Source organism: Dreissena polymorpha, chromosome 11 (genome assembly GCF_020536995.1).
Source record: "Dreissena polymorpha isolate Duluth1 chromosome 11, UMN_Dpol_1.0, whole genome shotgun sequence".
NCBI classification, from domain to species: domain Eukaryota; kingdom Metazoa; phylum Mollusca; class Bivalvia; order Myida; family Dreissenidae; genus Dreissena; species Dreissena polymorpha.
This window is the reverse complement of record NC_068365.1, coordinates 70,238,301-70,263,355: the sequence shown is the minus strand read 5'-3', so window position 1 is coordinate 70,263,355 and position 25,055 is coordinate 70,238,301. Positions and strand designations below refer to the sequence as shown.

At 36.4% G+C, this 25,055-nt stretch overlaps 1 protein-coding gene across 1 annotated transcript in view; it reads right to left on the bottom strand.

Moving 5' to 3' along the window:
* Positions 1–17,210: 17,210 nt before the first annotated feature.
* LOC127851569 (uncharacterized) overlaps positions 17,211–25,055 on the bottom strand; it is a 163,097-nt gene continuing 155,252 nt past the window's right edge. Inside the window, exon 4 of the transcript XR_008035825.1 lies at positions 17,211–17,541. The gene's annotated coding sequence lies outside the window, so the exon portion shown is untranslated. The remainder of the gene's footprint in view (positions 17,542–25,055) is intronic.

Sequence of the window (25,055 nt, the reverse complement as noted above, 5' to 3'; positions counted from 1 at the left end):
AATGCACATACTACGCTTATGGCAAAGCTCATTCGGACAAGGTTCTTGTGACGTCATGGTGTGGCACGTGCAGTTTCATGGAAACGAGACCGCTCTGGATGAGAGCTGGTCACGTGGTATTAGACCGGAAGCGGTACTGTGCGATCAGAGCCAGCACGCTAGCGTGTAATGTGATGAACGTTTTTTTTTACAAATATGTTTAAACTGGCTTCAATATAACTGGGAGCTGGGTAATTATATAACATAGTTTTATTGATATTTATTTTATAAATTATATAACATATATTCGCATGTCATTAGGCAGCTCGTGTCTGGAAGGTGAACCACGAGGGCGAGTGGCGGCGGTGTTCGACTGCTTTAAGTGGGTCCATGGCTAGTATTATTATATCTAAAAAATACAGCATCTTAAGATGTATGTAATCTTTTTATTCTAATCAGAATTCTAAATATATTATGGAAGTAGGCCGTAATTTCAACGAGTCTCGGTCTGGGAAAATGGGGCTTAATCCATGTGGCGACAGTGTCGTCCAGGACGGCAATTTCAGCTTTATCGTTTCTTTTTTGTTTAATCGAAGTATTCCAAACGAAAATCCAGTGAAGTCGGAAAGTGTCGTTCATTATTATCCTGTGCGGACTTCACAGGCTAATCAGGGCGACACGTTTTCCATTTGTATTATTATGTTTGAACTTTTCGCCGTTTTAACAGTACTTTAATAGTCACACCACGGAGGTCAAATAACCAACTCATACTTTTTTGAGCAAGCATAGGCGATCCAAGCACTTAAAGGGATCTTTCCAATTTTCGGTAAATTGACAAAATGAAAACACATCAAACGAAAACTGTCATAACAGTACGATCATGAACAAACTAATACTTACCTCCATTTCTTCGTCCACCATGTCACCCGAAATAAAAACAATTCCGAAAATAACTGTTTTAACGAAACACTAAAATACTTCCCGGTTAAAATAATGGCGTCAGTATAAGCGTTTTTGTTTTTCACAAACGTCATCAATGTTATGAAGGCATATTTATCCCATTTTCACCGCGACATTGACGGTATAACACGTTGTGGAATATACTTGCTTGTATTGAACACTGTGGAATATACCTGTCGCGTGCACGGACTACTTTTTAAATGACGTCATGAGATATGCGCTAAAATTAGGTCGATATTGTTTGGTTCATTGATCGAATTTTAAGGTCACCCATTTGAAGAAAATGTGCATATTTTGCAGAAAAATATATATATGACATATTCACCAAAAGAAATGTTGAAATAAAATATAAAATTACACGATTTTTGTTTTGTTATTTTTTTATTTATACTTACTTTACCACTGAATGATTTTTCATAAGAAACAAAGTCGACAAAACTTAAGCTTCAAAATTATACGACCTTCAGCCTTTAAATCTAGTCATATGACATAATTTTTCGCCATCCGTATAATGAATCAGCTGATTGATGGCGTCATAAAATGACATACTTATTGCGTCATTTTCCCCATTTTTTTGACGATTTATTATAAACGCGACTTATTTCACATGTTTTCTACATGTACTGTATGTCGACATATCTGAATTGTCAATTGATCACATTTTCCTTATTTCGTGTAATGTGCATTGTTTATAACCAAAGCATATACTTTTGACATTTAACTTAAATATTAAGAATGTACAACAAGCAATACACATATCGCCCAGTTCATGAATAATCTGCTATGTTTGCTTTCCTTTTTAATTCACGTTAGGCATAGAGCTGTGTATAAGATGGTAAAAATAGCACCACACTGGAATTGGGAACGTCCCATTTTGTACACGGGTATTTTCTACTCATTTATCTGTTGTGTACTGGAATGTTTTCCATTCTTTGTGTATTTATATATTAAATTATTTTCTCGTAAAATAAGGGCATTTACCATAGATAAATAAAACAGTGTGCAAGTTTAAACATAATTATGTTTGTATGCAGAAATCTGCAAATGCAACCGAGTTTACCAACGGCTATTATTAGATAAACTGCTCCGGTTCATTTGAACAGCAGTAATGAAGAGTAAATGACGTAGCGTGTGACGAAGAAGAAAGTTTATCGCGTTCATAAACTCATTTGAATAAAGTGATAGAATGGCATAAGGGTCTTTATTTAACTATGCTAAAATAATTATTAAAGACCCTAGATGCAAAATCGTCAATTATTGAGTTAAATGGATTATTAGATGGATTTTAAAGGATAATTAAAGGTAGGTAAGATACTAGTTCTTACGTGTTTTTATTTTTGTTTGTACTTTTGTCGTTCCCTGTTCTCGGGGAAATGATTTTAACATGGGCGCCATTGATGCATCGGATCACACACGGCAAACCCATAACATTTTATAAAAAAAAACACGTTCTGCGCGTCCTTAAATTCGTCGTCCAAAGTCGGAAAACGTATTGCCCTGTATATTTTGTCAAATAAAGTGTCAGTCGCTGCAATTGTTTGTTTACTCGTCAAAATTGTCAAGGTCTTCGATAGCTAAATAAACTTCAGCGTACAGTTTATTTAGTATTGACAGACCTGTACAAAGTCGCGCCAGTCAAAAATCATAACAAGCGACATTTAAAGTTATGGTAGCCAGAACTAACATGTATGTTGACATCGACAGCATTTTGTCAGGAGCAATCGCCGCCATATTGGATTTTGATCATTTTCTTTCGAAAATAAAATGAATTATAGTAAAGTAAAATCTTCTTTTCGCGGTCGTTATTTGTTAAAATTCGCATACTGCGTAAAATTGAATGTAGGCATATGGTGATATTTTTACTTGTTTTACAGTTTGTGTGTGAATTTTTTAAAGACTATTTTGCGTACCAGAACAAATACATGTATATCACTACGCATGGTTACATTTGTTAGATTTCAAGCGCTTTTATGACTGAATAAAAATTATTGTTAAGGTTATTAGATCTATTTATGTGAAATGTCACGTTGAAAAAATCAAATGGGATAAATAGAATGCTAGGATTAGCGTTGAATACAGAGAAGTTTATGTTGCTCGGCTCGAACACCGAAAGCGCTCGCCAAGGCTCGCGCTTCCGGCGTTCTAAGCCTCGCAACATAAACTTCTCTGTATTCAACGCTAACCTAGTATTCTCTATATATATTTACTATACTCTATATTTCATGTAGTTTTAATTCTTACTACATTAATGATATACAATTCATACAACACTCCTAATGGATGTTTAATCAAATGAGCCCAGTTGTAGAAAAACTGGGCTCAATGTATGTGCTTAAAGTTTCGGCCCAGATTTGTCAGTACAGTTCGCACATAATAATCAGGGACGACACTCTCCGCCTACACTGGATTTTCGTTTAGAAGAACTCATATAAACTATAAATTCAAAAACAGCGGAAAGTATCGCCACTTATTAGCCTGCGCGGACTGCACATATTAATCAGGGATGGTACTTTACGCACATGCATTAAGCCCAGTTTTCTCAGAATGCGACGCATATTTACCAAAACGTGTAATTTTAGCGGGCAATCCGACTATTTGTATATACAGTGCGTCTCCAGCGTCAGGTATTCTTTAGACACGACCGACTGTTGCTAATACTTCGCTGACCCCTCGGTCAGAGATAATAGGGGCAGTCCAGTGGATGTGAAAGGACCACAGTGAGCACTATTCAATAAGCCGCGTAATGGAAAAACTGGGTTTAGCTGTCGGGGTTTTAGATGTGGTTTGTTTCGTTTGAAGGAAGTCTCTTCTTTGCGAAAATCCAGTTGTCTCTTCTTTGCCAAAATCCAGTTAAGTGTTCTTCCTGATTAGCATTCCCATCATGTCTCTTGAATATATTTGAATTAGTAAGGAGCAGGGATATGGGTTTATATCTTCGTTGTCTTAACCTTTTAACATGTATATCTTTTTGTTGGTCAGTCTCCAGTGTGTATACCGTTTAAAAAAAAGGGTTAAATTCGGACCTTCAACAGTATCATCTGAATTAATTGGTCTTTAAGTACTCTTCGATGCTTGATAGTAATTGATTCAGTATTTTGCCGACATAGAATATCGGTACATATGTAATGTCAATAATATAAATAGTGTTCCCTATATTTATACTTTATAACTTAAATTACTTTATATATTCATGTATATTATACGTTAAGAGCCTTTGTTTATGGATCGAATCGTTTCGTACATCAACCCCTACTCCGTGTACAGGTCGACTCGTATCGTAATTTTCCCCACTCTGTTTACAGGTCGACTCGTATCGTAATTTACCCTACTCTTTTTACAGGTCGACTTGTATCGTAATTCACCCCTTCTCTGTTTACAGGTCGACTTGTATCGTAATTTACCCCTATTCCGTGTACAGGTCGACTCGTATCGTAAATTACCCCACTATGTTTACAGGTCGAATCGTATCGTAATTTACCCTACTCTATTTACAGGTCGACTTGTATCGTAATTCACCCCTACTCTGTTTACAGGTCAACTTGTTTCGTAATTTACCCCTATTCTGTTTACAGGTCGACTCGTATCGTTATTTACCCTACTCTGTTTACAGGTCGACTTGTATCGTAATTTACCCCTACTCTGTTTACAGGTCGACATGTATCGTAATTTACCCCTACTCTGTTTACAGGGTGACTTGTATCGTACTTCGAAAGTACGGTGGGCCACGTGACCACGCCTATCGGACCCCACCCTCCTACCCAGGAAGTGACACACTCGTTCAGCTTCAGTTTTGGGTACAGCAATGAATATTAAAAAACACGACGCTTGATTTGTTTTTGAATCAGAATTTCCATACTTTTCTATATATTAAAATGCTCATACTAGTATTTTGGATTTGGAAAAATATATAGACACGTGTTTAATGCTTTAAAGTTTCAGACGACATAATGTTCGGGTCCCTAATCCGTGTGCATGACTTCCGTATAAAAATATATCAGTATGGTTTGGTTGGAATAAAAACAACAGCATAATAACGTTGCTCTTAAATCCTATCATACAGATGCGTCTCGGTAAGAAGCTGAATAGGATAAACATCATTTCAATGGCGAACAATATGCAATCCCACGATGTTCAGTTATAGAAACTTAACCGAGAGCATTTTTTTCATGACAAAGTCCAACGAGCTCTGAGCGTTATCTGCTCCCTGTTGGTTCAAAAACCCTCTACCAGGGAAGAAGAAGCCTCGTTCTGTGAAATCTGGGCTTAATGCATGTACGTAAAGTTTTATCCCAGATAAGCCTGTGTAGTCATCACAAGCTAATCACCTGACGATACTTTCAGCCTCAGTAAATATTCTTTAAGGAGAGACTTCCTTTTATCGAAACATTCCATAAATGCGGAAAGTGTCGTCACTGAATAGCCCGTGCACACTGCATAGTCTTATCTGGGATGACACTTGGCGCACATATTTAAAAAAACGAGGCTTATATTCATGAATATTAAAATAATTTCATTAGTTTTATTATTATTTCTGATATGCGTAATAAACTAAATTTATTGGATTCTTTGATACAGTTTATGTTTTCTCTATACAATCTACCAGCTGTGTTAAAAATATTTTTGATTTTCGCTCTGTGCATCAAATAATTAAATGTCAAGTTGCTATTTTTGGTATGATATACACGTCCCTAACAGTGAATGAGTCGGTTGTGTTCTTTTGAACTGTACCAAAATATCTTGTGTGTATATTATGTTTTGTCGGAGCCCGGGAAGCGCCGTCGTCACGTGATAAAATGCTCGATGACGTCACCATATCTGATGACGTATGTCGAGGTTCACTACTCATTACATTAAAAAGTGCACTTACGGTAGAATTCACACCAAGGACCTTTCTATCACAAGACTAGCACCGATGTACTTGTTTTATATTTATGTTCGGGACGATACAGAACGTTTATGCTTATCGATCTGTTTACACTTGTCACCTAAATAAGGTCAATTTTTAAAGCCGGAATGATTACGATTTAGATTTGCTTGAAATGGTCCAGTGAACGGGGCTGCAAACGCCAATAATTTCACTTATTTCAATAAAATATATTAAAGTATTTTCCCTGGTATTTATATTATTAGAAGACTAATCCAGAGTTTTTGTAAGTAAGTACGTTTAACGACATTTTTAAAAATATCAAAATCTATGAAGGTGACCCTCTAAGCAAATGTAAACAAACACGACTGATAAACATGTTCTTAAAAATAATGGACATCCACAAATTAGTACAGAGATAGGTGTATAAACAAGTTACTATTTGTGTAATGTGTCAGAGATATCACTTGAAAACATTTTTAATAAACTGCATGTATTTATGGTAAGACTATTATTCCATGAGCCTCGTTCTGGGACAACTGGGTTATAAATCAACGACTTAATTAGGTTATTCTTAAAAGGGACGTAAGTATTTTAAGAAATTGGGGCTTTGGATCAGGGGCCTGGTAGTGGCTATTGCATTTGTATAATAGGTACATGTATGTCATGTCGCATGTGCAGTTGTGCGACATCAGTGACATATCGAACTGCGGGTCGAGAATACGATGTACAGACTGTCGAAAGGTGCCGGTTTTATTTTTTTCTGATAAATAAATACTTTGAAATGGTATATGAATATTTAAGTCTCGTTCTGGAATACGGGGTTTAAAGCATGTGCGTTTAGTGTCATACCATATTAGCCAGTGCAGTCTGCACATAATCGCACATAATAATAAGGGACGACACTTTCCGATTGCACTGAATTTCCGATAAGAATACACCTCATTTAAACGATAAATTCCTTTAAAGCGAAACGTGTCGTCCCGGGTTAGCATATAACCGGATATTGGTTCCCACGGACAATTGTTCCCACGCTACAGTATTTTTACAGCCCGAGATTCGTTCTTAAATTATTTTGATTACCCGGACCTTTTTGTCTACGTTATTTTGAAAACCCGGACATTCGTTAATACGGTATTTTACAAGCCGGAACAAAAGTTTTTTTTAACAATATTTTGACAGCCCGGACATTCGTTCCTACATTGTTTTGACAGCACTGATTGTCAAATCTATGTTTGAAATACTTGTTATTGGAAAATGCATAGATTAACAGCTTTGGAAAAGCACAACTATTATTCGTACACAGTATATCAAAATAGGTACGGACTTATATTTAAAAACGGAACTATATCGGAAGTTTTGTAAGAGCGCGTTAAACAAGCGAGAGTTGCATCCCTTTTCAGGACTACAGATGGAGCTGGGTCCGATAAACATCCCACGTGACCGATGAAATTATGGCGATCAACGCTTCCACTTCCGGTATAACATGGCCTTCCCAATTAACAAATAAACCGTGTGTTTTTTTACATGAACATATCGAATTATATCACGACCCGCCTTTACAAAAAAACAAATGTGTGTTATTTTGAAACAAACCGTGAGCAGATTATAATGTGGAAGTAGTTCCGGAAATTTCAAGAAATACTTCAGGTTCTTTTTCAAATCACTTGTTGTGTTGTTTTTGCTACAAACTTATTTTTAAAAAGTTTAGAAAAGTATATATATTATTGTCTCCATCAACTTCTATGACCCATGAACAATCTTACTTCCAACTAAAGTCGAACCCACTAGCATGTTGCTTAAATCGCTTCGTTGGTGGGTGGGGACTCCGTATTACGGAAATTGAGTTCTTTAATATCGGCGTATTTCTCGCTCAATATCTGGCAGAACGCAGTCTTACGGAGAAATCCGGAGGAAGTCGATATATCACGATTGCCAAAATCACGGAATAAACAACGTATGCATACACATCCAACTGTGGTAATTCACTTAAGTAATAATGGCTGATAGGTAGTTGATTTCGAGAGGATCTTCAAGAAGTCAGCGTTGTTTGTACCAACAGATTAGTGGGATTTAAGCTTGCTTATTCATTCAAGGGTTTAAGTGTGAAATTCCTGCTTATAAAGTTTACAGGTGTCGAGTGTGTGTTTGCGAGCTATATGAGCTATAGTAATGGGAAAACCGGGCTTAATTAAAGTGCGTAAAGTGTCGTCCCAGATTAGCCTGTGAAGACCGAACAGATTGTTCAGGGACGACACTTTCAGCCTAAGCTGGATTTCAGTCGAGAAGAGACAAAATTTAAACGATAAATTCCATTAAAGCGGAAAGTGTCGTCCCTTGAGCAGACAACGAGGCTAGTCTGGAACGACATACTTTACGTTCATATATAAATACAAACATTTTGGCTAATACAATTATGCACCATACCATAATAGTTTATATGAGCCTCGTTCTGATAAAGCTGGGTTTAGTGCAAGTGCGTAAAACGTCATCCCATATTAGCCTGTGCAGTTTGTACATGCTTATCAGGGACGACGCTTTCCGCCTAAACTGGATGTTTGCATAGGAGAGACCTTTTTTTAACAAAACTTCCATAAAAGTAGAAACTGTCGTCCCTTATTAGCATATGTGGACTGAACATGCTTATCTGGCACGACAACTTACGCAGATGCACTGATTTCAGTTTTCTCAGAACGAGGCTCTGCTTTATTATTGCCATCTATGTGTTCTGTATAGCTGAGCAAGAGGAACACAACTGAAACTTGCGTACCACTTGTTTGTCTGATCGGACGGCATGCGACTTTGAAGGCGGGAACAGCGGGTACCGTGTCGAGGTGTCTACCCCTGCTAGCTACCAGCTGGTCGCTGAAGTATTTACGTCCGTAAGCGATCGTGTTGTTGAAGACGTTCGACAACGCGCAACATTCTTATGTATGACTTCTTATTCTCAATTCCTTATTAATGTTAATCATATTGCTTAGCCCGAGGTGTTATATTTTGATGTAAACGTTTGGTTCATGTCGTACCTGATGAAATGTAAGCGGCTGCACGGATAGAAACATGTGGATGCAGTTCAATCTGAAACGATTTAGTGTACAGTGTTTATCTAGACATCCGGCTTTACGACGTAAGTAACAACCTCCGTGCAGAGATTTGACTGGAACCAACATAGCTGGATCAAATCTCTGCCTTCATATCCAACCACGTGATGAGCCGAGTGGTAAGATAATTTATTCGTCGTCCTTTCTATTTCATTTTTATATCACGAACCTAAAAGTATACACCATTTCAAAATATTAAACAAATTGATACTACTTTTCGTGTACTTTGGAAGCTCAGTTTGTAGAGCACTTGATTAAAATTACGAGGATTGCAAGTTCGACTGCCGGACATGCAGAATAAATTGTGTTGGTATTGGTCACATAATCGTTTCTATGGAAACTAACATTCTAGCTCTGACTGGGACGATCCTCTTTACACATGCATTAAGCCCAATTTTTCCAGAGCGAGACACTGAAACTCCCTTTACCCTCACAAAGCTCAGACAACAAACCTTGCCCCATCTGCAACCAGTCCCGTATTACACATTGGGCACAATAGGCAACTGTCAGTTGGCCCCGCGACCCATAGAGGCCCCCAAAAACGTGAAAACAAAAATTATAAATAATTGCAATAATTGTGTTTGCAAATTCTTAATCTTATAATTATATCATGATGTATATGTATTTCTGTTTTTTGTGTTATGCGGTCCGGTTGTTTATGGAGATATATCTGTGAATTAAATCTGACATTTCAATCCTAATTAACATTGAAAGTTATCGTTTATAGGTCCTCATGATGTTAAGACGTCATTATTTTAGTAAAAAAACACAAAAGTTATTTCTGGCAAAACATAAAAATTAATGTTTTGGATTTGGTCAAAATTCGATTTTATTTTACTAGTGGTCATATACAAAAACTATATTGTCTATGATCACTCGTCAATTATACTCAATATTTCATCAAATCATCAAACCAAACAAATACTGCAGTATCCTCTACACAACTTTATTTTAGATCTATCTTTATTACCATAATTGATGTCTTCCCAGCCTAGGCACTGGTAGGTTTATTTAAATGGAACTTTTCAAAGATGTTGGCATGTAAGTTTGTCATTAAATGCTTTATATTGATAAATTTAAACATTGGATCTAAAACGATCCAGTAAAACAAATCAAGAATAAAATTTAAAAAAAAGAAATAAAAGTAACCATCAACAGGACTCCAACCACTGACCCCTTGTTTCTGGAGTAAAAGTCTACCACTTAGACCACTCGGTCATCCGTTCTCATACAATGCATGAGTTATTTTATATATAAACAATCCTCGTATTTTCACATAATAAAAATACCATATGTACTATCTTGACAACAGCTTTATTTTATGGCAACATCAATGAAGTAAAGGTTATTTATTCAACACTTTCAAAAGACTATGGTGTACATGTAAGTGTTTATGTACCTTGAACGCTCCTGCTGTATACTTGAAACACTTCTGTGACAAAATGTTGGCAGAATTGATTTTTAGAAAATTGAGGTGTCCAGAACGAAATAAGATAGATTTGTACGAAAGAAACATCTATGAAAACAAAGACTTATTCTGATCTATCTATACAGATTGGAAATAATTCGTATTATTTAAGTGCATTTCAATGACAACACATATGCCCTTAACACAATTTTTAATGTCTTCTTAACGATTATAACAAACCAGTCGGACTAATCTAACATTTACTTTGATCTTTACATCCACTTACTCTGAAAAAAGAACGGTGTACAGAGTGTGTACTTTGTCTCACGTAGAACCTTTCGCGCTCGATTGCGCGGTCGATCTGCGCAGTGAAATACCATATCCGGGTACTTCGTCTATTTACGAGAATGATAATGAATATTTGTTGATGTTTTCTCATTTCCTTTTTTTCTGGAATGTTTTGTTAACGCAAAATAAAATAACAATATTTTAAAATATGTTTATAAATACCAAATATAATGTCTTCAAAATATGTCTCAGACACAAATTATTCTTACTGTCTCCGTAAACACTCGTATCTTTTTGGCCTAGACCGTAAAGTGAGGAACCTATTCTCGCATGAATATGTAAACATTAAAAGCTACGTCTTGGTCAATGCTTAGCAATTTTGCTTGAATAATATTTGTTTACACTTTTTATGACACTGTCATGTTATATAGTGATTCTATGTATTTACAAGACGGGTTATTAAGATCTGCGAAGAGCTACTTTTATTGCGTTTTAATTAAGTGGTTAATCGAACTTTTGGGAATTTAGTTTTTGGCAGCCAGTCAATTCGGATAGGCTCAGAAATTCGTATCATTACTATGGCCGTAGGGCTACGCCCCAGGCCAAAAAATATATGCACAATTAAAAAATGTAGTATCCATTTCTTTTAAACACACACTCCAAGAATAAAGAACATACTCATTTAAAAACGTTTATGTTTTGCAGTTCGCTGCGAGACGGCAGTTCCCTTCATGCCGACGGCATGGCCAGAGCTTTCTCTGGTTCCATTTCCGGCGGTGGCAGTGGGCCGGATACAGCTGCTCTCGACGAAGCGATACGCATAGTCGAGAACATCCTGGCTAGTGGCGACACCAATACAAATCTCGTGGAAACTCTCGAGAAGTTGATCAACATCTGAGACGTCGTGAAGATGAGACAGCAGCGCAACGGAAGTCCGGCGAACCGGAACGCGGAAGTAAATCCCGAACGTGGCGGCGTGGAAAGTGAGCGGTTGCTAGCAAAAGGCAAAGAATCAGAAGCGAGTCTTGCTGACCGCGACTTCCATAACAAGAACGGAGTACGGATCGAACAAGTCGCTTTGCTGCATCAGGCTTTCCGGTACAGAAAATATCCTACTGAGCGACCGTTACGGGTACTGCGTGCCGAGCTACGCCTCCTACACGTGCGATGAGATGCAGAAGATGTACACCCTCTGGCAGCGTTAAGAAGCCACCGCACCGGAAATGACACAATCCGTACGTGGGGAGGCTTGTTGTTTTCCCCGCAAAGTCGTTTGCCAAGACTTTAAACGTTGTTCTTCACGTGCGTGAGCTTGCGAGGATTCCACGACGAATAGTGTATCTGATTTTTATAAGATTGTATTAACCTTAGTTACTCGCCTTATGTGCATTCCATTAAGAAACGATACTTGTTTCATATATGCATTGTTTCGTAGCTCTATTTAGGCAAAAAAGCATCATTTTTCCCTATTCACGTTTTTACACTTGTGCATAATGCTAGCAGTTATTATGTTTTTGTTTTAATTAGTTTTAAGTAATTCCCGTTAATATTTATTTGATTAGATATAAGTTGAATACATTGTTTTACTTTCCCATCAATACATGTTTACACGCTGGCCTTAAATTACGAGTATTCTGTAGATGTTCTAAAATACATTCTACACTGGAATTTAGTTTGCGAATGATTTCTTTCTTGGTTGGCAAGGTCCGCTGGCAGATTTAAGCCTCGTTCTGGGAAAAATGGGCTTAATGAAAGTGCGTAAAGTGACATCCCAGATAAACCTGTGTAGTTCGCAAAGGCTAAACATGGAGGGTGTATTTCCGCTTGTATAGTATTTTCCGTTCAAAGAAAGTCTCTTCTTAGAGAAAACCAAGTGTCGTCGCTCATTAGCCTGTGCAGTCCGCAAAATCTGGGAAGACACTTAACGCACTTGCAGAAAGCCCAGTTTTCCTCCCAAATGAGGCTCATCTGATCAGATTAAGTTCGTAAAATGTTAATATTTCCGTAAAGATTTTGTTTTGAGTAAATTTCAAAACACTCACTCGACGATATAAGCGTCATCTCATTCTACAAACGTGTAGAAAATGCCGACAAAACATTCATACACTTAAATTTCAATGTTTTAAATACACATACCATACACAAATTACAGAGTCGTATTTCATGTCGTTTTGGGTCATTTTAAATGTACATCTTATGCACATTAATATTGTATTATTCCTATGTATGTCATCCCTTGAAAATATTTCATATTTCGTACCATTTGTTTCACTTTTAAGTCATGTACTTTTAGTGTGCATCTAGTCAATAAATTACTAGTACGAAAACATGTCTTTACGATTATCATACAAAATGTTGGTTCTGTAAATTAATTGAGCCTCGCTCTGAAAAAAATGTCTGTGCGTTAAATGTCGTACCATATCATCCTGTGTAGTCGGTATATTCTAATCAGGGACGACACTGTCAACTCTTATGGTTTAAATGTCGTACCCGATTATCCTGTGCAGTCGGCATATGCTAATCAGGGACGACACTGTCGGCCTTAATGGAATTTGTTTTATTAATAGAACGCCTCTTCTTTACAAAAATCTGATTTAGGCGGAAAGTGTCATCCCTGATTAGCCTTTCTGGGCTGCAAATGATCATCAGGCACGACACAAAACGCACATTTGTTTAACTATATTTTCACAGAGCGAGGCTCATGATTTAATGAATCTTTTTTTCAAAGAGTAGTCAACACAAGAAAGCTTCCATACCTGTTTGCCAATATGAATCTGACGATTTATATAGACTAATTTAATACAATTAAGCAACGCTTTGGGAAAACGGGGTTTAATGCATGTGCGTAAAGTATCGAACCATATTAGGCTGTATAGTCCAGTGTTTAATGCATAGGCGGGAAGTGTCTTCACTGATTAAAATGTGCGGACTTTACAGGCTAATATGGGACGACACTTCACGCACATGCATTAAGCTCCGTTTTCCCAGAGCGCGGCTTAATGCTCATTAATAGGCAGTGGGTCCCGAATTCCGTCAGTGGGAAAGTAATGTTTCGTTGCATATGTTGTATTAGTTGACACGCTAAAATCATATCTGAAATCAAACAGCATTTTAACACATATTCATATTTATGACTATTGCACGTTAAATTGAATTGCGCGTATCTTTAACTCTCTGTTTGTTTTCACTCGTTAAATGAAGAGTGTGTAAGGCGTAGAGGTTTATGTTTGTGCCATTTGACGAATATGAAACCGAATATGAAACGAGCATCTTACGCCAACAAATACACGACGGTCGGCACATATGGAAATCTAGCAAAATGCATCCCGATTCTTAAATATAATAACATCATGTTAAGTACATCATATAGAGTTTTTATATAGCATTTACAAATTCGCTCGCATCTCCTGCATGTGTAGTGTTAGCTTGTTCCATGTTGACCTTAACAACTGTGCTTTGTTAAAAATGAACAGTTTTTAATCGAAGAAATGTCAGTGACGTCTATAAAAACTAATGCCAGTTAAATATAAATTGGATGTATTATATGCTTTTATACGGTTTATGAGAACACGCCAGTGATAAACAACTGTTAATTCAATGTTTCAAACAGAGACAATATAATTATGAACAATTTCAATAATTTTTAACCGGTACCTACATCTTGACGTTATTTTTCGCGCACATTTCTCCCGTTAAACCCTGTTAAAAGCTTAACAAACGATGAAAAAGCATAAGCTAAAACTAACTTTGTTGTTGTCATTTGATAATCTATTTCTTCAGCAAATAATCATCAGTCACACTATATTAATTCCAAGATTATGTAAATTCATGCAAAACATGTAACTTAATTAACAAATAATGTAAACATTTACGCGCATATGATCCCCTATAACCATAACTTAATTTATTCACTCAACCATGTTTTCACTCAAGACAGCGAAACTTGTGTAATAATTTCTCTGATCATTCGTGAACACAAATCGACTATCTAACACAGAAACTAATTGTCTACTATATGGAAGGACTTTTATAAAAAAAATTCAAAAATGTATCCGTGACGCTATGGATATGGTCGCCCTGCGACCAGAAGGTAACTAGTTCGATCTCCTCCGTGACGATATGGATATGGTGTCCGCCCTGCAACCAGAAGGTAACTGGTTCGATCCCCTCCGTGACGCTATGGATATGGTAACCGCCCTGCGACCAGAAGGTAACTGGTTCGATCTCCTCCGTGACGCTATGGATATGGTGTCCGCCCTGCGACCAGAAGGTAACTGCTTCGATCCCCTCCGTGACGATATGAATATGGTGTCCGCCTAGCGACCAGGAGGAAACGGGTTGAATTCCCCACCGTTGAAGCGTTCTTGAGATCTGTCAAAAGACAACAAGTAGTGGTTCTACCCAGAAACAGACTTGAGAGCGTTTTAATATTATGACGACACTTTATGCACCTGTGTTAGGCCCAGTTTTCCCATAACGAGGCTGAAATTTATCGCACGATTTTTAATGAGACGAGCATGTGATATTTGAAACACAACCCTCATGCGAGTATTCCCATGAAACACGTTGCTTATATGTTACTTTTTATGAGCATTTCAACTTGGCTTATCGGAGCATTATCTATGAAAGACGCATTTTAACGAAGTGCATGCTAATCTTAACTTTTACACGGTGATATGCGGGGATTCACATACGACCAGGGTGGTTACATTAGGTGAGCGAACTTTTCGAGTGTTTGGAGGAAATTCTGCGTACCTTAGTGGTAATGGTGTGGTGTGTAATTTCTGCCGTATTGTTATGGTATGTTGGTTTGTTTGAATGGCGCCAGTACAACGGCACGCCAATAACGACACATATATCCATATGTATGTGTCGACTTTGAATGTAGTCGTGTTATCGCTGTTCTAACCCGAGAGACCCAAACACTAAATGCGCGACATTGCAATGTTTTTACCCAACACACCGAAATGCGACCAATGAATACATCGTTCTTTCTGCCATTTTTTGCCGCGATGGCGCACCTTATTTATCGTTCTGGCGTATGTGTATGTTAGAAATACAAAAAGACAACAACAAGAAACGACACACATGACATTTCACGTTCTTTCGTGTTAGCGTTATGGCGTTTTGTCGCCATTCAAATCCGCCAAAACGGTAGGACAGAATTCAGCAACCATACATGCTGTAATTGTAGCGAGTGAAGTGTTTTTGATGTTTTAAAATCGTATCGTTTGTCTTGCTTAATTATGCGCATTTTCTGTATGTGACGCTCTTCCGGTATGCACTTCCGGTATGTGACGCACTTTGCTTCTTACGTAAGCGATGACTATGCTAACTTTCCATTATCGTTATGTTTAATGTTTCCTTGTCATTTTACAGACGATTAAGTTTTAGAAGTAGCCTCAACGAAAATGTTGAGAGCATCAATTTATATTACTTCAAATTGAATAAAGGTTGTCGTCATAATTTTATATATGGATTGCTATATCATCAATCGTTTTAAACACCGAATAAATAAGTACCGTATATGGAGTGAATATTAATCCTCAAATAGAGACTTGAATCCCTGTACACTGATAATTGCTTACATTATTATAACGTGATAATAATGCGTTTTTTCAAATTAATTAACTGAATTATATTTGTGTTCAAAAGCTTTTGGAATGCAATACACATATTCTTTACTGTACACATGGATTGAATGTACACGTAAAGACTTCTTTAACGCAACACTTTTCAAACTTGAATATCGCAGTTGTTTGTTAAGAAATTGTACATGTTATCATTTTACTTTGTTCTGAGCAATATATCGATAAAAGTATTCATCAATGACGATCGGGCGCTTGAGCACGTGGGGTATGTGGTTTTATAAACATGGACATTGTTCAACGCAATACTATTCTAAATGTATTTGAATGTCGTAATTTAAGGTGGGTTCTTACATCAGGATAACATTAAACTGGTTTTTAAAAATGCAAGTCTTATATGAATATTCAAGAGCGCAACCGCGAATTTTGGCTAATTGCGGGCTCTCTGCGTACCACTCAGCACACTCACTCGTTTCAAGTTCTGAGCGACATCTAAATCCACAAGCAAAGTATCTATTATATACAGCTAGTGTATGCTGCTCTGGTGCTGTCAGTCTTTCCAGTATCCGCAGATTTAAGATCACATTGGTAACTTCTCAGATTGATGCAAATCCTACGAGAACACAGTGGAGATATGGATCACGATATCTAATAGGCGGAGAATGTGCTTTTGTTTTAGTCAATTTATAAGAGCCAATGCTCAGATCCGATCATATAACGAATATATTTGTCGTTTGTTCGCTCAGCAGAAAAGGTTGAAAGTAAAAGCAGTTTAGTTATGTTTTAACAGAAATAGACGCACTGGAAATAAAACAAATGAAAAAATGAGAATAAATTAATTTCGATGTTATTGTCTTCTCGGTTTATCATGAAAAGGAATACACAGTGTTGATTGGCGATACGTTCGTCAATCATGCATTGTCTGTTCTGAGGTTATAAATCATTGATTAGAGATGGATTTTATCACTTTTTGAGCGCACATTTCTACGCACATCAAGTGTAAATGAGTGAATAAAAATATGGACATTGTTAAACTTGGTATTTTATTGTGTTCAAGTACTATGTTTAAGATTTAATTTGCGAAGAACGAGAAAAAGGTTAACATAAGCATTTCGTGCTCGGGTAATATACACAAAATCATCAATTTAAAATGTACAAATGTATTCATAGCAAACAAGCTCTATTCATATATGTTCATTATTCAATGCATTAACACATTTATGTATCAAATCTTTATATTCTCCATCCAATTCCTGCGCAATTGAGGAAGATTGTATGTAGCTTACATCTTGATTTTTTATTCATTTGTAAAACAATTTAATTACAATTTGAACCGTAAAATGGCTTATTGACCTTCCTGGACACACGTATATATTCCACGTGGAGGTAAATATATGAATTATATGTATAGTCGTAGTGGTTGATTATAACTTCTGATTCTAAAGTGCGTCCAAAAGATTCATAACAAAAAATATAAGAGCACGTGCATATAACAATTTACACATCATCATGCGTATTTGACAGAAATAAGTGAGTATTCAACACACCAATTCAGAGTGTACAATGTAGCGATGTTAATATTTTGAAACATACAAATACATTGCCTCTTCTTACAGTATACATTGCCTCTTCTTACAGTTTATAATACATGTACATATCATTAAATTACATAATCGAGACTAACTAACTGGTCACAAATATCTTATATTTAACATAGGTTTATAGTTATTTGTTTAATGTCGTTACATTGTTATATTGTTCTTTTAACCACTTATGAGACGCATAATACGCAGGACGTGCCAGTTAGCGGCGTTGTTTGTACGACGACAACTCAACGAAGACTCGTAGTAATGTAACGCTCCTGCATAGTCTCCTTCCATTTCGTAACAATGCCCCAGCAAGTTCAATGCTGTCTCTACGTGATACAGGTTGAGTTGATTTCGTATATCTATATAAGCCTCGAGGACTTCCAATACGAGAGTATTCAACACACCAATTCAGAGTGTACAATGTAGCGATGTTAATATTTTGAAACACATGCCTCTTCTTACAGTTTATAATACATGTACATATCATTAAATTACGTAATCGAGACTAACTAACTGGTCACAAATATCTTATATTTAACATAGGTTTAAAGTTATTTGTTTAATGTCGTTACATTGTTATATTGTTCTTTTAACCACTTATGAGACGCATAATACGCAGGACGTGCCAGTTAGCGGCGTTGTTTGTACGACGACAACTCAACGACTGCTCGTAGTAATGTAACGCTCCTGCATAGTCTCCTTCCATTTCGTAACAATGCCCCAGCAAGTTGAGTGAAGTCTCTAGGTGATACAGGTTGAGTTGATTTCTTGTATCTATATAAGCCTCGAGGACTCCCATAGCATGAAGCTGTGTGTCACGTTCACCGAGTCCCCCATACGTGAGATACTGCATATAGTATAGAAACGGACGGGCATCCACCTCAGCACTGTCCATCCAGATATGCTCAGTGAAATTTCTCTGCCTCACTTCCTCGTCAGTGATATTGCGATTCATTTCAAACAATAATATGGCAGGAGTGCAATACGATTCTTGCCTTACAAATCTGACACAGGATACGAATGGCAGTTCACTAAATTCCTCTTCTTTGTTACCTGCTAACATATTAGCAAACACCTTCAGATCCCTGTCTCCCTTTATGCTTCTAATTGCACACACAGCCTTGACCTCGCTGTGATACCTCCTCTCCACATCCTCCAACACTCGAACTGTCGCTTGAAGATGACCACTGCAGTATAGCATAGAAGCAAACTTTAAGCGACTAGAAGCTACATCCGAATTTAAGGAATATTGGACACGCCTTATATTTACGCAGTCAAGAACGTTTTGCAGTCGCAAATAGTAAGATGATTGAACTGAAATATGTAACGCGTACATGTGTTTAATACATTCTAAAGCAGCAGTTTTTGACATGGCATTCGTTGAGTTTTCAAAACAATTGCGTATTACATATTTTAATTTATGCTCGAAGGTTGTTTGAGAACTGCTCTGTTCATTTTTGATTACTGTTAACACTTCTTTCAATGTTTTCAAGTACTCAAACTTCAGCAGTAATCTGATGCTGTTATGTAAAAATACATTTCTGAGTTCTCCAGCCTGTACAGTATGCCGCATACTACACGCTTGTAACCGACATCCTATATTATCTATACGAATACAAAATACATCTTGTAAGTTATTCCTTATCAACGAGTCTATATACACTAAAAGGCGTTTCTGCAGCAACTTTGAGAGTTTCCCATCGAACAAGTTCACACCTTCTATGATATAATGCGGAAGCCTTCCCAATCTCAGCCATCGCCTTAATACGTGTAAACAGAGCAAAAGTACAAACATAAGGTTGTGTTCGCACCACAGACAAGGATGTGTTCTTTCTATGGTGAAAAACATTATAGTTTTACAATGAAAGCTTGTAAAAGCATCCCCCACAATGTTAGCAAATAATGATTTTTTGATTAGTTTTAAAACAATGTAACATTTTATTTGAGTCATATTGAAGCTAAGCATCAACATTCGTTCTATCAGGTTTGGAGACAGTCGCCATTCTTCACGCTTGTAATCGCTGTCTGGATGTCCTGCTGGTACCAGGAAACACGGAGCTATCCGTGCAGCCTCGAGAAGCTGAACAGGTGGCCAGTGTTTACCTCTACATCTGTCTATCCAGTGCTGTATTTCAGGAAGAGGTTTGCGTACATGACATGCCTGTACAATATCCCAGTTACGCAGCCAACTCACAGAAGGTCCATTTTTAGTTAACTCCCCTTGATCTCTCTGATTATACGCGATGTTATTTTTCCATCTTTCAGCGCTTAACAGTATTTGCCCAGAATCTTTCCTTACGAACCTGTCATCGGTTAGACTGGTCTCTGGTTCCGGTGTGTAGTCATGGATGACTTGTAGCAAGTACTGTTGAGGTGGAGTGGTGTCGTCACGGAGCATCAGAAGGTTATTCATCCCAGCCCTCCAGTCTTCCCAGATGGTCATGATATTGAATGTGTGATCACTTAATAGGAAATCAATATCAGACTGGAGACCGGGAGTTGTGGTCCCTTCCGACTGGCTCCCGAAATGAAAACACTCATAGTTCAATCCTTGTAGTTGACGTGCTATTTTCTCAAAGTGCTCCCTCTGCAAGTAAGTTCTCCTCCGCTCCAATACAGTTTCCTTCCCAGCGCCACTGTCGTCAAGTGCGTCAAACATCCGATTAGACAATTCTGTGAAATTCTCTGGAATCTAAATATGCATATATGATATTATTTTCAATTAGTTTTGATCATTTGTACGTATATATTGAGCATAGTTTTGCAATATTTTCGATAATTATTGCGTATATTATTTGTTTAATTTGATATAAATTACTTAATTGTTTCTGTTGATAACTCTTTACTTAACTAGTACATCTTATTGTATCGTTTGTATCAAACAAGCAGCAGATGAAATATATCAACACCAAATGTATTGATAGTACTTAATATAAAATAGTTTTAAGTATGTAAGTATATTAAATCAACAAACATGCATGCGAGAACTAATAAATCTTACGCGCGCTGATAGATATAAATCAGATATTATTCAAAATCAATAGGTTGAAGTCTTATTTAAAATTGTGATTTGCTCCGTTTGATGAAAGAATATATTTCCAATTGAAGGATGTATGTTTTGAATATTTTTTAACCCAACATGTGTCATTATGTAAATGTGGATGCCCATGCTGCCTGATTGTGAGTTGGAGACCGACCCGTCGATTCGCACGCCTGCCAGTCGTTGTTTCAGTTAGCCAGTCAAAAAGTATATCAGTCACTCCTTGTGTCTAGGCTGTCTATCTATATATTTGTCTGTCTGTCTGTTCCGCTCTGCCTGTCCAAAGAAAGACTGACTTTCTTCTTCAACGATGCCTGTCTGTATTCTTAACTTCAGATTAGCCTATGCAGCCATCATAGGCTGATCAGGGACGACACTTTTCGCCGAAAGTGGATTTTTTTCTGAAGAGTATTCTTTTAAAAGAGAAGAACACTAAAAAGCGGAAAGTGTCGTCCCTGATTACCCTGTGCGGACTTCACAGGTCTGTGCGGAATACACAGGCCGGTACGGACTGGCTATTGTGGGACGATATTTTAGGCACATGCCTTAAGCCCTGTTTTCACAGAGCGCGCTTCATGTATATATGTGGCTTTCTTGTCTGTCTATTTTTACATTTCTGTGTGGTCAACTATCAAATACAAACAACTAGTTTACAAACAAATGCTAATGATATACCTGCATGATTGATTGAAGGTTTTGATGACGCTTTTTGTTCGACGCTCTTCTGACACCAATATCGCTTTCCTATAAAAAAACATGTACCATGATAAGCAAAAATTATATACTAGAAACTCTATTTATACGATTCGAAATTTGGATGAAAATATAATTACAAGTTAATATCAATTTACATAAAAGTTCACACCAGTTAATTACATGGTCTACTTGATCAAAGTGACTTGCCTGTCATTGGCTTTTATGGATAATCATATCCAATATATATTTGAATCAGATAGTTGAGAATCACAATGCATTAATATCTTATGTTGTAGAATAAATACATAATTATTTAGTATTCAAGTGTTTCGCTTGTGTATTCGTAAAAGGGAAATATTTAGATGATAATACACGGCTGAGCCGGGGCAGGCAGTGATTATCGGCCTGCAGGGACTATAACGGCCCGTATTAACGTCTTTAATATATACCTTACTTTGTTTTGTTTATCTTTGTTTTGTTTTTTCTCTAAAATGTATTACAGAATCACCTGTTTGTACTTTTATTTTCATTCAATTGATTACGCATTTTATGACGTATTTCTGTGACGAAACAACAGTTTCAGCTACCTATTCGGACGTGGAAAGTTTAGATAGAATATTTTAGAGCATCGAACGAAAACAAAAACGTCTTTCGGATTGTGCATTTGTCGTGCACAATTGGAAGCTTTGATACAATTATTGTAATCGCTCCGACAAGTAATTCAATTTTATAAATCGTGTTTTTGGTGACAGTGGGTAGCATTCGCTACAATCGTTTAAAGGGGCCTTTTCACAGATTTTGGCATGTTTTGAAGTTATTCATTAAATGCTTTATATTGATAAATGTAAACATTGGATCGTAAAAGCTCCAGTAAAAACTCAAGAATAAAATTTAAAAAGGAAAAAAACATTGCCTGAAACAGGTTTCGAACCAGTGACCCATGGAGTCCTGCAGGGGTCCTGACGTAAAATCGCTTTAGCCCTCTCGGCTATTCATCCGAGTATACAAAGTAGTGTATTGTATACCCAGGGGTGTCAATTTACCGAAATCTAAAATCCTGAAAATCATCCTAAAATTTGGGGACCAGAGTCAAAAGAGTTTTAATGATTCATTATATTATGTTTCCTTCGTGAACAATATGCCAAAGGTCAATAATTTGTGTTTAAGAGTGACATTTTGTGACAAGAATGCTTAAAATAACCAAAACAATCCTCTGATTTATATCAATATCAAAAGTTTTCCTTGAGGGCTTAAATCCTGAATTCAGGAATAATCCTGAAAATTGACACCTCTGTATACCTCATATACGCAATCTTCGTAGTTTCACAAAAGTTAACGACAACAACAGAACTCTCCAAATTATTCAATCGTTTTGCGTTGCAACGCTTTATAAGTTTTAGGTTTTAAAATCGTCAAAAGATGCATATAATGGCTATAGACCGTTCCATAATTTAGTAATTACCCCATTATCTCCCCTGAATACTCTCCGCGTCCGCCATTACACTACTGCCAAACAACAGGTAACATATATAAGATAGCACCGATTATTCAACGGGTGAATTTCTTTCTTTTTGTAAAACTTGTTTGTTTGTCATGCAAATTGTATGAAATAAAGTTTTTCTGCTAGAGGAGATGTTAAGCTAGTGTTATAACAGAAAAATGTTTGAAAAACGTGCATTTTTTAGGTATTTGTCTAGGAAAATAAACACGTTGACACATTAAAAAAAACATTTAATTAAACTAAATGCAATATTTATCATTTGATTATTTGCATCAATCTTAAAATCGCGTATTCCTTTGCATTCCAGTGTTGAATTGCCCGTTTGTTCTGCATAATCCGATTATCTCGTTTTGATCAGATATTATCCAGACTTAACTAACAACATGGCGTCATCCCGGGGTGTCATAAACCACACTGGGTGGCAGATGACAGTCTGGTCATTAAACACAATTGATGATGCCACCATGTCTTCTCTTTCTGGTAGTATTAAGCAGTCATTTGGTTTAATATTTTACCTACGACATACTTAACAGTTGCGTTCATTAGATATGTTACATATTGTACAAATTAAAAGTTATGTCCAATATAGAATATCAGAAATTGTACACCGTAAAGATACTAGCCCATTTAATCCCTGGTTTAATTTATGAAAAAAAGTATTTGATAATTATAAAATTTACCTAAAAACATAACATTTAACGTATTTAGCGGGTATCGGTTAATTAAAACTACGTCATTTCGTATGAAGATTTAATGTTACGACAATGCACGAACGACATCATAAAAACAAGAAATTACATTTGACACGAACGGGGGTAAATAATGTTTAAAAAAAATATTAATATATGTATATGTGTGTTAAAATGTTAGATATTTGCCACTCATACTCACTAGTAACGAGTTTTCAATATACATGAATACACAGTTTAAATTGCATCATGTAAAGTTGTGTTTTTCAGTTGTATGTTAATATTCCTCAATAGCGTCATTCTCTGTACAAAACCCTTCAAATTAAAATAACATGTTAATACTGTCATGCACTTCGCTTTTAATAGGGCTTTGTAGTACGTTTATTTTCAATGCACCCCTTATACTTTCTATTACTCACGTGTTTATCACACTAACGTACTCATGCCATTCATAATTATATTTTTATAATTAGATGTATTACTATTGTAATTTATTGAAGCTTTTCTGCAAAAAAATATTACGGCTTATGCATAGAGCTCCTTGTTGTGTCAAATTGTCGGCCTTTCAGTCTTCAGTCAGATTATCTTTAATTTGATGCTTATGCCGCGTTTTTTAAGTTGCAAATAAATGTATTAATAAATTCGTTTGGCGCTTAATAATATATTATTGAAATATTATTTAGGTGTTTTTTTCGGAGTTTTTTTGTGTGGATTAATTGACTTAACATTTGGTGTCGTTATCCATATGTTTTGCGTTACTTCAAAGACCTATAAAATACATTGTTTAGTATTTTTTAGCTTTATAGCTGTTAAATGATTCACAGATGAAAATATAGATATATCACATAGATCACATTCTCTTCATCTTCCGAATAATCACATAAAATATCGTCAAGATCAATATAACTCTCTCACGATAAAAAGCTCGTTTTTTAACGTGACAAAATTCCATCACAAAAAAATTAAATATAAATCCAAACCACAATTTTTTATCTTTGATATCAGTTAGAACAAGAAAAATAAAGGAAGGCGTATCAAACATATCATACTTAATATAATATGTTATGATTTTGGAATGTAGATTTTTACCACATGAGACCAATTACAAACAATTAGCGGCAATTAATTGCGCGAGAATCTTTAATAAGTATTAATTAAAATATAAATTGCTTGATGTTGCGGCTATTAAAATCAACACAACAATACATGCATGAATTGTTTGTGAAACGTTAAAAGTAACAAGTCTAATCAAAGACATAGTATAAACGACTGAACCGGCAAATTTTCGCCGATGATTACCACTTGATTACAGATATAAAAAAACAAATACACGAAAGCATTTTAAACATTTT